This window comes from Paramormyrops kingsleyae, chromosome 25 (genome assembly GCF_048594095.1).
Source record: "Paramormyrops kingsleyae isolate MSU_618 chromosome 25, PKINGS_0.4, whole genome shotgun sequence".
NCBI classification, from domain to species: Eukaryota; Metazoa; Chordata; class Actinopteri; order Osteoglossiformes; family Mormyridae; genus Paramormyrops; species Paramormyrops kingsleyae.
The window spans coordinates 29,282,637-29,298,452 of NC_132821.1; the positions used below are offsets into that span (position 1 = coordinate 29,282,637).

Sequence of the window (15,816 nt, forward strand, 5' to 3'; positions counted from 1 at the left end):
ATATTTTATCCTTGGTTATGTTACCGTCTTACCCTTATGAAATATGGTAATTGCTCAAAACATTCTGTATTAAATGCATTACGTTAAAATATGACATTTGCATTAGGTGTAAATTATTGCTATAAAGTTTCATGCCTTTTCAAAAAATATTACCACTGCACAAATATTCTTTTCAAATCTCCCATATATTAGACGCGACAAACCAGAGCAACCTTCCTTTGATATAACACTCTGAAATAATATTTTCATGCAAATTTACGACACGCCATGGATTGCAGGCTGAACTAGCTCTCCGGAGGCGGTGCAGGATCATTCTGCACACAAGGAACCCCGTCTTAACGATTCAGGCCAGCCAGCAGCCCATGTTATGTAAAATAACGTAAGTGCATGCAAATGGAACGATATTTGCAAATTGTGTACAAGCAGCAGTAGAGTTTAAAATGCATGTTCTTAAGGCAGTCTGAAAAAATATGTTGCTTATTTGATCGATACCTCTCCTGTTTCTGTAGGTCCCTTTTTCATTAATTGCCAGAGAAAACTTCCAGTCATCTCCTGGGACGGATTGCTCAGTTCCCATTGGCTCTTATTCCTGTCAATCAACTTGGCGGCCATGCAACGCCCACTGTCAGCGAATCCCAACCGCCAAAATGGAAGGGACACAAACTAAAATATCCAAATGTGCCAGAATCTAGACATGGGTCTTTCACATGTGGCACATAATGTCTATAAATGATATGTCATGTCATGAAGGAGTTGAATAATTTTGAGGCTGCAGTAGTCATTAAAAGTGGCTTTCTGTGTTGAATGTGGAGAAACCATTTTTAATATTAGTTGTGGTGAGCTATTTAAATTGTGCTTATTTGATTTGTTTATTGAAAACAGTGGGAGTGCCAATAAACCCAATTTGCAATGGGAGTCGAATAATATTGAGTGCAACTGTATTTCCATGTTTAATCAATGTTATGTCAATAGCTACTGCATGCGATGGATTTGTATAAAATTTATTTATATGTCTTCATTGTGCTTCTCACAAACATTCTTAATGCATTGTTCAATATTTTTTTGTGACATGGATTTAAAAAAAATAAACAAAACGTGGAATTAATCCATCAATACGGACTAAAAACGATTCCCAGAACAAAGATTGTTAAATAAGCCTATTTTACCTTTTTTGTGTTACTCTACCGATGCATCTCTATATCTGTCTTGAGAATAAATGATCAAAAGTCCAAATGTTTCGTGTTGATTGGATGGAGTTCCGGAGGCCGTCACTGAGCTCAGCCAAACAGACAATATCTCAATCTGATCTGAAATCTGTCGTTTGTTACAAGCTTCCTCAGCAGAGCCCTGACCCAATCTTGCTATTGCTCTCTGCCCTAGCAGTTCAGACAGCTACCTAAGAGATTAGGGCACATACTCGGGCTGAATGGATTCCCAGTTTGAAGTGTGAGAGATTGCTTGATTCCTTTGTGTTGATAAGGAACTCCAGTGCCAGCCCTAAGACCCAAGGCGCAGAGATTCTGGCTGAATGCAATGACAGGGCAATCCCGAGGAAGTCAATCTCCAATCACTCTACTGCCTTTGGGGTGGTAAATAAAATGAAATGGGAGGTGCAGTGACAGGAAGTGAGTGTTAGCTCTCACGGCCAGAGACGCTAGCAACATGTGATCTTTGAACAGGAAGTCCCCTTTCTATCAGGTTCTAGAAATGCTGAGGAGAACAGAAGGTTTGATAAATGTGAAATTATCTCATAAGGAGACAAAATCAAGAAACGGCATTTCTCAATCTACTGGTGGCCCAGAGGCCCGTTTCCCGTTTTACAAATTGTCCATTCTGTGCATAATGTTACACATAATATACACTTATTGATGATATTACAATGGTAGCAATATGAGGATTCTTAGACAAACCAGAAGCCTGATCCTGAGTGGCTAAATTATTTCAGCAAGACCTCTACACAAGGAGACAAACATAAAGATCAAATATAGCTTTCAGGATAGGCACATGAATCTTCCAGTAGTTATTTACCGCTGAGAACGTTCCTGCTGAAAATGGATATTGATCAGACGTCCTCCTTTTAGATGTCTGGCCAACACTCAACAATTTACGTCCTTCATCCGATATTTTGCCTAATGCATGTTTACAGCTGCATGCTGACAGGAAATTGAATGCATGGTATGTTCTCCGTTTTACTGATTGCGGCTGTTGCCCGGGGGTGCATTGGAACTCAGTCTAAGCCGTTCCCCAGCCCTGTGCCCTGTGTCGCCTTAGGGCATAGACCACGCCGCCCCCATGACCTTATACTGGACAAGTGGGTGGAAGATGGATGACCAATGGATTTAAGTTATTGACTTCTGATGGATTGGCGTCCAGTCCTGGGTGCAGCTTGCCTTCTGGACTTTGTTTCCTGGGTCTGGCTCCTCAGGGATCCCCTGACCATCCACAGTTTTGCTCCCTCTCAGCTCCCAGCCAATCAAAAACACCAAATACCTGATATGTGTGTATGGGGAGCTGGGAGAGAACAAAACAGTGGACTGTCTGGGGATCGATACGGACTGGGTTGGGAAACACTGCTGTATGATATGCACAGCTATAGGCAATGGATACCTTGCACACTCCTGTATGCAATGCAACAAATGATAATAGCTGTGAATGTAAACAAAACGTGAAGCGGTGACTCACAAACCCAAAAGCACGTCATCAATGACGTCAACGACGCTAACCATTTATTTCGAATATGGGAGGGGAAAAGAAATACTGAGATGTTATCTCTGCAAACTCTCGTGATGCAGGTCCTACAAGTGAAGGAATATCAGAAAATATATATTTAAATTAGTGTTAATAAAAACATACAGAACTCCCGGGCCGTGAAGTGAGCTGTCTTAAGCGCAGTTGGTGGTTCTGGTTTCCCTGGTTACTAAAAATACTTCAGATGCATTTGCATATGATATATGAATCTCTCCCTGCCAGATGTACTGGGGAGGCCAGTGCATTCTGTGCTCGCAGAGCCCGGAGTGACAGAGCAGCCCATGCATAGCAGGAGCAGAGGGACCTAACAGGTGGCAGAATGTGCTTATAATTAAGATGGCATCGTAAACAAAGCGAGCGGCATGCTCACAGCGGAGAGCCTTTCAGCTCACGACGGGGTCAGGTACAGCTGTCCATCGAGGAGAGAGTCTAAACGAATGGCACCCTTCAACCACCATGAGAAGAAGCAAGAAAATCCAGCAACAATCGGTAGGTATGGAATGTAAGACAATCTTAAGCGAGACACGGCCGTTTGAAGAACCATCACGGCACTGACTGTGGAGTCCAACTCCTACTTAGGCAAAGTCTTTACCAAACTCTGAACATCGGCTCTGAACATGCATGTTTCTCCCCGTCCTCCTTGGCGCATTTCCCCAAGCATGGGCAGCAGTTTACAAGTATTTCCTCGACAGGATTCAAGTCAGAGCTTTGACTGGGTCGCTCAAGGACACGATCATTTCCTTTGCCCTTCAGCTGTGGATCATGTCCAGCTGAAAGGCAAATTCTCACTCCGCTTTCAAGGCTTTGAGACAGAAGGATAAGACGGTACACCCTCCTCTGGTACGTGCCCACGCTTAGTTCCTAACCCCCATCTAGGTTATTAAGCCTGCAGAGGAAAAAAAACATTTCTTTAATATGTGGCTAGCATAACAGCCTGCTTCACTGTGGAGACTGTTTTGCCTGTTTGGTTTGTTTTAAGAAAATGTAGCAATAATAATAATTTACTCAAAGCATACTAATGCATTATACATACCTTCAAAATGCATTATACAGTATAATGCATTCATGAAGTATTATAAACATGGCCATAACTATTAGTAAAAAGGAATAATGCATTATAGGCATATTTATTAATGCAGTATAGATACCTTTATACTGCATTATAAAGGTATCTACAGTGCATTATAGATGAGAGCTTCATAGCGCATCTACAATGCATAATAAACATACCTATAATGTCTTTCATTATAATGACTGTTTTAAGTAAAGTGTTACCTAATTTACTATTTAAATTGAAGTCAGCTATTTAAAATAGAATAAACTAACAACACTTTCAACAGGCACGACACATTTCTCCAGGCTACTAGATTTAGGACACAAAAGTTGAACTGATTCGTAAAGCTAGTTTGAGTTTTATCGCAAATGTACTCCATAGCTTCAGGGTTACAAGACCCTTTTGTAAAAGGTCACATCATAATTATGGCAAAATTCCCAAGCTCCGTTTTGACAGGTCATTACAACTATATCCGGAGCAGAAGAATCATAAACAGGTGCACAATTAATTTTCATAAGTGTTCCTTTAGCAAAGGACTGATATAATTAATATTCAGTAAATGCCCGTATGTTGTCAAAATGTCGCACATCCCTCAGCCACATGTAAATAAGCCTGCCTCTAGACATTTCTCGTGTGTCCCTCCTTTTCGGTGGAACACAAGCGGAGTCCAGTCCCGTGAGCAAAGTCTCTCTCAACCTCCATGAAACGCCTCAAGACCAATTTTTTTCAGGAACACCTCAACTAGCTCATCCGATTCTTGATCTTTGATTATGCACATGCCTAGTAGGAACCGAATCCTCATGGTCTTTGATTTGAATAGGTCTACTGTTGGGTTCTCATGACGTAATGAACGCTATAACTCAAGGGTAGGCAGCCCTGATCATGGAGTGCCAAGATCCAGCAGGTCTTACCTGAGGAATTCCTATCTGCCCAAGATCAGATGTGATTCATCAGAGAGCAGGTAGCATAAAAAACCTACTGCTCTGATAGTAATTTGCACTAATTATTAGTTCCTCATGGGAAACTCAGCCTAGTTGCACTTACACTTAAGTTGCCTCCTTGACAGAAGTATGTTTATGATGCATCAGCCTCACTTTATATCACTTTGGACACATCTGCTAAATAAAAGCCGGGCGATGTTTCCATTCCAATTGACCAAGTGCTTTTAGCGAGTAATTATTTATTCTTTCATAATGTGAGGCTTTAACAGAATGAAATAAGGTCAGAAATGGCTGCCAGCTGGACAGGATTAAAAAAAAAAACATCTTTATTATTCCATGACTCCAAGTGTCACGACACAATTACGCGTATTAAAGGAGAAGGCTGCAAGTCTGTAAGACCTAGTAACCGGTTTCTGCACGGCAAGTTCCTGCAAGCCTCACTCCGGTGCTAACGGGAGCCATCAGCGACTGGGCAGTGATAGCATCATAGATCAATGTCATATGAGGCCGAACGGGGTTTGTTATTGGCTTTGGCAGAACCCGGCGATCGCTAAAGCGGCAGATGAGATCGTCTGCTGAACTAATACATGTGCAAGCAGCAGTCCTGATTGTTTTTTGTTTTTTTTTTCTTACTATCCCCGCCTGAATTTTTAGCCTGAAGCAACACAAAATCAACAAAGCGTAACTCATCATACTGCGGCGGGCACGGAGAGTCAAGGGAAACGCTGAGTTCCAGTGAAAATAACAATCACAAGGGGATCTTTAGTTTAATTGAGCAAAAAATTATTTTTCATTTAACAGTTTTTAATCGACTTTAAATCATAATAAAAGTAACATATTTCGTAAAGAAATATGTATCCAATAAATGTGCACTTACCTCTAGTAAACTCAGCAACAGTCCCAGAGATTTAAGATCTGTAATGAAACGAAACAACACAGATTGGCATACCAAAGTGTAAACGGTTCTTTAAAAGGTAAACTTTAGATGTCATGATGCTAACTTGTGCTATATTTAACATTTCATTGTAATTATATAAAAGTACAAAAAAAAAAAAAAAAACTAAATATTGATCGCAGGGATCATTGTCTAATAGTGATAAAATTTTTCAGGAGCTAAAAGCAAATAGATTTCTTTCATAAGATTAGCATGTCATTGAAAAAGACTTTGTTTGTTCTCATGTTTTTTGTGATTTATTGCCCAAGCTATAGTGATAATGCAAAAAAGATGAATGATAAAAAACGAAAGTCATCTAATCTCAAGGCTTTCAATTTCCTTTTAACAACTAATTACTATTAATAAATCAAAATAGGTCTGGTTTATAGTGTGGGAGTTTCCTGTGAGTACTTCTTTGGGGACAGAAGGCATGTGATGACTGACATTTCTTTATAATTGGTGGTAAACACTGGATGACTGATCCCAATTTATATAAGTGACTCTGCAGAAACATGTGGGAAATGGTAAATTCTCACTCTGTGATACAGATAAAATTAATCTGCTCTGCGCCACTGATATACTACCACAGTCCTGAAGAGAGTGCGATAAAATTCATCTTCCATTTTATAAGCTATAAGAAACGGAGACTAGGTGTGGCAAATCATTCTTCAGAGAACAACACCGGGTCGATACGAGAGGAGGCTGTGCGGAGCACAGGGCCTCACCTCCCCAGATGTCATATTGGCAGAACTAACGTGTGTGGAGTGGCATGAGGAAAACTCCCGTTCATGGTCGTTTGGCGATCAGGACACATATGCGTATAGCTACGTGGAATTTAGTGCGGATGTCCAAAATTACAGAATTTTATTTTGCCATTTTGTGGATATTAAACATTTAAATGGTCAAAAAAATAAAAGAACAAAATAAAAACAAACAAAAACATATATTGTAAGCACAGTCACGATGTAATTCTTTATAATACAATGAAATGCTTTGTTTATTGAGCAGGAAACATTTGGGAAAACTATACAAAAATATTTTCATTCCCAACCGTAGAAAATTCCGATAACACTGCAGGATGACCGAAGGAGAGCCTATACAAAGTGTGCCCCCATCCCCCCCCCCCCCCCCCGGCGACCGGCAGACCCCCCGTCCCGGCCCAAACCCAACCCCCCAATTCGCCTAGAAGGGCCCAGAGCGTCCCAAGATTCCCCAGACCGCCCATTAGGGCCCCACCACGGCGCAGCAGAACCAAGCACCAACTGGCCCGCGGCCAACGGGAGGAGGCCGCCCACACCCGCCAGGGCCGCCTGCATCCCCCCATGATGGATCCTTCTCACAGAGGGTCCCCCACCCGCGCGGGGCCAGAGACAGAGAGTTAGGGGGGGCCCTCAGCCCCCATCGCCTCCCCGTCCCATGTTAGTGTAAAGTGTGTATGTGTGAGAGAGTTGTGTGCTTATGTGTACAATGTATTAAAATTACTGAGTGCAGTTCGGGTATGAGGGCCCCACTCTCGGTGCACCATCCCCACCGCCCCTCAAAAACCCAGTGTCGTGAGAAGTGTGGTGTCGGGTCCAGGGTAGCAATAAGGGCGTGCTAGGAGTGCCCCCCCCCCCCCCCACGCACCAGGGCCAGATCCCTGACTGGCCACGATTAGGCCCCATCCCTGACCCCGCACAGCCGGCAGGGACGGCCATCCGGGCTGCTCAGGGGCAGCAGGGGACCCCCCCCCAGGCGCAGACCGGAAAAGTCCTGCCCCACCACGCCCGATGGGACCCCAGCTAGCAGCCAAGGATGGGACAACCCCAGACCCACCGGCAAACAGAGAGCCTGTCCGGCCAGATGGGGTGACCCCGCCCCCCCCCCCCCGGACACCCCAAGCCCCCCCATAACGTAATTAAGGCATTATAGGTGGAACCGATTTAAAGTTTTTCTTTTTTTTTAACAGCGTAAAAATCCTACCTTCAACAATTGTTTGGGATATTGCTCAGGTGCAAAACCAAAACCAATTCAGAAATCATAATCGTCTTAGCAATATTAAGAAGCAAATAACAGGAAACTACTTGGTCTTTTGGCTTATTTGTTCAACTGCACTAAATCAAGAGCTGTTCTAATTAAACATAAGTATATGCTTATGTGCTCTGAATCACCATGTTTCCTTCCAGTCTCCATTGTGTTCCCTCCATTCTCTGCTAACGTCCCGGCAGATGATTGGGCCGTTAACAGTTCCGCATCCTGGCTATCATTGTTCATTATGACATAACTAAATTATTGGTCATCCCAACAGCAAATCGGCTTATACATCCAGTGTCAAAGGAAAGGCCGCTGCTACAGCAGGTCACATTGAGGTCACACATTGATTTCTGACCCTGTCATAGTGAAACTGTCATTACAGTCCTTCATGTAATGTTTTTTTCAATTTCATACACGTCATGCATATCAATGCATTCTTTTCCAAATAAATCAAATAAATATTGGCTGATGCTCTTTGCAAATATATGCATAACGTATACTATGTCCAGGTTAAGGAAAACATATCAATAAATTCAGCTTATTTGCTTGAACTAGATTTATGCTAGGCTTTAGATAGTTAACCACCTCCTTATTTGTTAGAGTGGAACACAACAGGCAACTTTCTGGACGGCTAAAAGACAGGCTGCAAGTTAGAACAGGCAGACTTAAGACTGATGGATGTTTTGAGGGTGGAAAACATCAGAATTATTGCCAAATTTTCCCTTCTGTTGCGCAGTTAGCCTTTTGTAGTTGGCATAAGCTGAAGAATTAACATGATTTTCGATAAATCCTTCGGAAATTTAAATAGATAATCTGAAGGCAGGAGTGTTAATCATTCACTAGGTCATACTGGGATGCTGTGATTATTTTTACGCAGCACACATGGCCCAATGAGTGACAGCAAGCTGTCCTAAGTGTCTAGTGGCACCCATATGTAGCGAGTGTAAGACTGAAGGTTGTCCCATTGGTTGTCTCACAGCGCATCACTGGCATTTGGCCCGTTGTTGCTTCTTCTGTCATCTCCTTGTTCAAACCAGTAACACTGCAGACATTGTGGCAAAACGTGATGCCTAATCCTTCTCAGGTCTGACCAAAATTATTTCAGGTGGGACATCTGTGCACCCATGACGTCTGGCTGGGTTGGATGATGGTTGAAGGCATTGAAGTATAAATTATCTGTTGGCCTAAAGTTGGGGCGGCCTTCACAACGGAGAATCGAGGTCCACAGAGGCCTAACCAAGTGATCACTTGACAGACATAATGCATGTTCTCCCCCAGTTTCCTCCAAGAACTCCAGTTTCCATTTGTAGGCCAAAGACATGCAGTTATATGAATCAGCGTCTTTGAATTGCCCTCACTCTCTGACTGTGTATGCAGGTGTGATTCCGTGAGCGGGTTTACCTATCCTTATGGGGACATAATGTCCCCATAACGTGATAAATATCCGTTTTTTTTCCCTTATGGGGACCGGTTTCCTGGTCCCCATAAGGGAAAACTCTATTTTATAAAAATCGGTGACTGCTATGAAAAAACTAAAAATGCAAAAACTCTTATATTTTGTTTGGTTACTTATGGTTATGGTTAGGGCAGGGTAGGGGTTAAGGTTGTCATAGTTAGCATTAGCGGTTTTCCCATTGAAATGAATTAGCGGTCCCCATAAAGATATGCTTACCCTACATGAGTGCGCAGGTGTGTGTGTGTGTGAGTGTGTGTGCTGCGATGAACTGGCATCTTGTTCCAAGTGTCTCCTGCCTTGTGCCCTTTGCTTCCTGGGACATCATCCAAACTCTATGTGACAATATACTGCGTAAGTGGTTATGCGAGACGGATTGAGGCTTTTCTGATGGAATATCAATCACTATGCATTTTACATTACAGATTCATTAATATACTGTAACTGCTTGAAACAGGGAATAAAAATCTAATATTTTCACAACATTAATAAGTGAAGTCTAGTAGAAACGAGTGTGCAAGCATCTTTTTAAGAAAACAATTTACAGAAAGCGCAATTTCAGCGCTTCCCATTCTTTTGTCATTTCTTTCTAACATACAGAAACGCGGGTCATTAAAAAACTCAATTACCGAGATTTAAAAGAACAAGTATAAGCATATAAAAAAAAGCCCTGTCAAACCTGAGACATTAAAATGTACTTTCCCAGAATTAGAAAAATAAATATAAAAATATTGTTTCTGTAATACTCATACATATTCCATTTGTACTTTTTGAAACTTCCATATTATGGTTATCTGCAGTTAGGGAGCTCGGTCCGGGGGATGAAAGGTGAAATCACTTGGCCAACCGAGGGATTTGATCTGACGATTTTCTGATCACAGGCGTAGGATCCAAACCCGTCGGGCCTCACGTTGCTCCCACTTCCCAGCTTAGCGGTGATGAATGAAAATTCCGACACTCCCCCCACTAACTCACGAAACCAGTCGGTAACATTTTCTGTGAGTGCCATGTCTATTAGAGTCTATGAACACATTCCTAACACATTATTATGCATACAAACAGCATTATAAACATGGCTATAAATATTCATTAAAAGTCATACATTATATCCATGTTTATTAAGCATCATGCATTCTTTATGAAGCTCTCATCTATATTGCACTATACTGTAGATACCTTTATAATGCAGTAGAAAGCATCCTTAAATTGTATAGTGACCATCATAATGCATTATGAAGGTATCTATGGTGCATTATAGATTAGAACTTCATTGGAGCTTATGAAGTATTATAATCAACACTATAATGCCTTATGACTCTCAATAGAAAATGCTGTAAGGCTTTATTAATTCTTTTACCGACCATTATAATGCATTATGAATTATTTATAGTGCATTATAGATGACACCTTTAAGTAAAGTGTCACCAGCTAGCCTTATCCTCACCATACACTCACAGCATCTTATATTTCCTATGGTTAATGACTTCATACTCTTAAACCCCATGATCCTATAGAGCAGGGCCCATGGAGGGCCAGTGTGGGTGCAGGTTTTTGAGATGACCTCTCAATCAGCCAATAATAAAGCAGTGATTCTCAACTCCAGTCCTGGGGACCCACTGTGATTGGCTGATTGAGAGGCCATCCCAAAAACCCGCACCGGCCCTCCATGGATCAGGTCCCCCACCCCTGCTGTAGACAATAAGGTTTAGGACAGACAGACAGGCTCTAAAAAGCCCATTAATTGTGAAAAAAATTAGTAGCTGCATTTTCACAAATTTCACGACACTTTCCAAGATACGCTGCTGGGAAATGAATCGATATTCATAAATGCATTTTTAAGAATGATAAACATGTGTGATTTGTCACTTTTTCAGCTACTCTTGTAAGGAGTACCATATCTTTAAGAATGGAAGGATTCAAAAACCCCACTCTTCGTCATTTACTATTGATTTTCTGTTGTTCTGCTAACCTCGGTGAAAATATTTCATATTCAGCGCGGTTGCTTAAGGGTGCGCTCACGAGATCTATCAGTCAGCCTGAATTTATGTTTCCACAAAGACGAAGTGTCAGAGTCTCTCCACACGTTCTGCCAGACCATGCTTCGGAGACTGCAGCAAACTCAGACCGTAGATTACAGTATAACGTGAAGGACAAAATTAGCTAATAAAAACAATTAAAGGCAAATGTGTAAAAACATTCCATTTATGTTGACCAATGACATTTATTTTTACTCTCTCTTGTTCTTCACACATGTTTTAACTTGAAATTTCATTTTGATCAGTTTATCAGCACAGTAAAGCTGATCTGAATTCTGATTCGGCTCCTCACATTCACTCCCTGCCAAAGGAAGATGCCTGATCTCCTATCTGCTTTTCTTTCTACGTCCAAGCTTGTATCTCTATGAGCTTCTGACTAGCAAATGTGCACAGAGGATGTTTATGGATAAAGACCCAAAAACAGAATGGGGGCAGAAGGTTATTAAGCATTAACCTGAAACATTAACCTTTTTTTTCTTCCTGTTTTAACACATACACAGAACCAAAATGAAGCAACAATAAACACATCTAAAATTTCAAGCTCCTGAGATAGCAAGCTAGCTGAAGTTGATTTGCGTGTTAGAAATACAATTGTTTGGTCAATGCATAAACAAATACAGGATAGAAAAACATATTTTGCAATTCATAAAATTCCACGTTACAGCATATTTCTTCGGAATATGTTCCAGAGATATTTGTGTATTTTAATCAGCGAAACCGGCAACATCACAAAAATAAACATAATACAATATGTACACACACTGCAGAAACAGGAATCCAGTAAAGCAGAAAACAATCTTTAGCAAAGATATTTTGTGACAATGATATCTTAATCTTGATAAGTACTGAATTGATGAGGAAAAATTACACACTGATATTTGCAGAACAATTTGACATCATTTGACTGATAATCCCAATGAAGCTTTTTACGTTTGCCTGAATTTGCTCAATTTTGTGAAATAGCCCAAAAGACCATTCTGGGGGTGTAGTTCCTGGCAATAGCAACATTTCTCTTACTGAGGGATACTAATTTGTTGTAGCTGATTGGTTGTGTTTACGTCCACCTACCTGCACTAAATCACATAAGAAAACATTTCCCATAGAATAAGAGGCACACGGACGCGCCGGAGAGCCTCCCGTGAGGCGGGAGAACATTCTGGCATGGAGGCCGGCGTGTCTTTTGTTGTGTTAAGCGAGACCCAGCGAGCCTCACCTCGCCCCTTGTAACTAGCCCGGAGGGACGTGGCAGCGTGCACCTAGCCTCAAACCAGCAGCCTGGCGGGAAAGAAAACCGCAGGTGTTGAAAAGAGGGCAGATTAGCGGCGCTCGACGGCAGCGGTCGCGTGCAAAGGTGTGACGCGGTTCAGTGCCTCCCCGCAGTCTGAAGGCCGCCGTTATTGGGTCCCTGTCAAGGCAGCAGAGATTACTGCAGCAACATGGTTCTGGATGAGCGGCCATATTCCACAAGGGGTCTTAACAGAAGATGCTTCATCCCACTTATAATAGAAAGACTTTCCTGTGCTGTGTCAGATATGGCCCATAATGCAATCAAAGTAATTTTAGCCAACTGTATCAATTATTGAAAACATTGCCTCTACGTGATAGATTTTAATGGATCCCACTTTACTTATTCATGAAACAAAATCAAATGAAGTCGCAATGAAGCAGCTGCAGCTTTGAAGGTGACTGTACTAATTTGCCTACAGTAATTAAAACCTTCCATTACTGCACTTAATGTCTTCACCCCTTGTTGGCCTTAAATGGCCTACTTGTTTGACCCACAGTATCCAGTAATTACCAACAGGCCAAAACTGCAAGGCGTTATTTTGAATTCAGGGGCTACAGGCATTTAAAATAGCATTGTACTAACATGAATACAAGCAACACAGAGCAGGAGTCACTACAGCTGCCATGTTTGTCCATGATGTCTTTCCTAATGCCCGTGTATTTATTTGTCAGCCGGTTAATGGAAAGTAACTACTAATGTGTTAAATTCCACACATTTGTTAAAGATCTTCTGTTTTCCAGTTTGAATTATTATCACCACAAATAATATAGTGTGGTTTCCTCACCAGATATGCAAGACTAATACATAATCACTTGTTTTGTAACAGGACCTATTTGTTCAAACTATATTGTTTTTTTAAAAAATCATCTCTGCAGTAAATGATGCTTGGAGACGCCAGGTGTGTGGTAATAGAAGGTAATAATAATAATTAAACATAAATACATTTATGAAAATGAATAATATTAGATGGAAATAGAATCCTAAGCAATGATTAAATCATTTTTTCCCTAACCTTCAGAAACGCTGATTTTTTTTTTTCCCTTTAAAATACATTTCATGTTTTCCAGGCGATTTCCAAACATTAGATGTAATTATTACTGAAAGATATAATTAACACAGTGTTTGAAATGTATATTTGTCCATAATAAACAAACAGGGAACAGTGTTTGGACATGAGTGAACAAGCCCTCTTTTGTCTGTGAGGGCATGTGGCTCTGCCAGGACATATTTCCGGGCCCCTGGAAATGGGCCGCAGCCTTGGACGTGGCTCGCGCTGCATGATGGGGTGGCTCGATCGCTCCAGCTAGGTCACAGCTGTGCTCTTTCCTGCTGAGCGATCTGCTAACCCTGGCCCACAGCGGACAGGGGGCCGAGGACGCAACATCGGGCGTCGAAAGCAAAACGAGAGACAAAAAACCGACGGCACGTTCTCCTCTCATTTTGGTTCTGGGGTTTTTCGTATTTAAATTGCGCTGGAGCTTAATTTGTAAAGGAAAAAAAAATCCTGAGGGGTTTTGATTGAAAAGGAGAAAATGTTCTCTCGTTTAAAAGATTTATAGGATTGCATGGTTACCGATAGTTAAGAGATACATAGCAACTAAACAGGATCCGTCTGTTATAAATGAATGTCATGTGACGTGTTTTCATGGGGATGGAGGAGATCAGGGTCACCGAGACGATGTTGGATCCCACATAATAATCTACGCTTTGAAAAAGTGCAAATTAGGAAAAATAGCTTTCATGCTAACTGGTTGTATCCTTGCATGAACCACATGCATTAAATGCAAAGTATCGAAAGCAATATTCTGCATTAAGCAATTTGATATTATTGGCCAAGAATACGAGCCACATTTCTGTCAGACTAAAAATACTTTTAAATACATACAGCAGACCTATTAAATACATAAACCAGACCTATACTATAGGAATTTAGAATTTTATTAAAACTTCATCTAGGCATAGTCCAGGGGGAATATTCAAGAGGAGAAGTACTCAGTACTGAGATGGAGGCATTATAACTTGGCAAGAAAATTAACCCATGGAAATTAATTACTAGTTCTTTTTGCAATAAACCTGTACAAAATTGACACAGACAAGCCGCAACTCTGACTGAACAGCATTAAACAAAGCATGTTTTGTTATAATATGATAACAAAATTTATGGATGATCTGTCAGAAGTCATGTATGTATACTGCTTACAAACAAAACAATAAGTAGATAAATGAATGTCATTAATATCTAAGGTTAATGCATAATTGAAGGATTATCCTTGTAATAACTCCCCTTTGCTCCCTCCCAGCTCCCTGTCACAGTCCACATTTTTGCTCCCTCCCAGCTCCCTGTCAGACAGTCCAAGTTTTTGCTCCCCCCCAGCTCCCTGTCAGACAGTCCACATTTTTGCTCCCTCCCAGCTCCCTGCCAGACAGTCCACATATTTGCTCCCTCCCAGTTCCCTGTCAGACAGTCCACATTTTTGCTCCCTCCCAGCTCCCTGTCAGACAGTCCACATTTTTGCTCCCTCCCAGCTCCCTGCCAGACAGTCCACATTTTTGCTCCCTCCCAGTTCCCTGTCAGACAGTCCACATATTTGCTCCCTCTCAGCTCCCCAAAGACCGGACTGGGCTACACACATCCCGCGATCTCCTCCAGGAAGACCCACAAACCTTGTCTTGAAGTAGGTCGAGAGACACAACACAAAACTACTATACTCTCAATTGATTTATCCCACAAAGCTGAAAGATGATTTAGGCTCCTAGAACACCACACATCAAGCAATCCAGAGCTTCCACCAGCCGCACCAAATTCAAGTTTTACTAAATCACTAAACAGACAAAAAAAGAAAAATCTCTGCTTACAGAACAGAAGGATTCGACTCAGTGACAATCTGTCATCGCTACAAAAACAGCTAGGCTTTCATTCACTGGATTCAAATCACTGCTTATAAAATATATAAATTGTTGCTCCACTGGGGAGAAAGTACTGAAGTACAGTAAACAACAGCATGTTTCTTGCATTACCCCTGACTTTCCATATATACACGCACAGAGAGCTTCGCATGCACAGTAAAAGTATTATCCTTACCGCAGCATAGGCACAGAAAAATAAACCTTTGATTCCTATAAAGCAGGAAAATACGCTGGCATTTTGAGTTGTCAATTCAGCTGCTAAGTTCAAACCGCTGTGACAGCTGATATATGGCTACCCCCCCCGTCCCCCCTTTTTTCAGATCGTGTTCTTGCATTACGCTGCCGCCCTGGGGGTCTTTTCCATTTTTCTTTGCTCAGAATAAATCTATTCATGCTGGGTAATATAGCTGTCAAAAATAATTCTGTCAGCTTCTCACAATGC

General features: G+C 41.5%; 1 protein-coding gene across 7 annotated transcripts in view; it reads right to left on the reverse strand.

Moving 5' to 3' along the window:
* LOC111853062 (receptor-type tyrosine-protein phosphatase delta-like) overlaps positions 1–15,816 on the reverse strand; it is a 276,305-nt gene that overhangs the window by 134,993 nt on the left and 125,496 nt on the right. For all 7 annotated transcript variants that reach the window (XM_072707602.1, XM_072707597.1, XM_072707596.1 and 4 more), the window contains exon 8: positions 5,621–5,658. The gene's annotated coding sequence lies outside the window, so the exon portion shown is untranslated. The remainder of the gene's footprint in view (positions 1–5,620; positions 5,659–15,816) is intronic.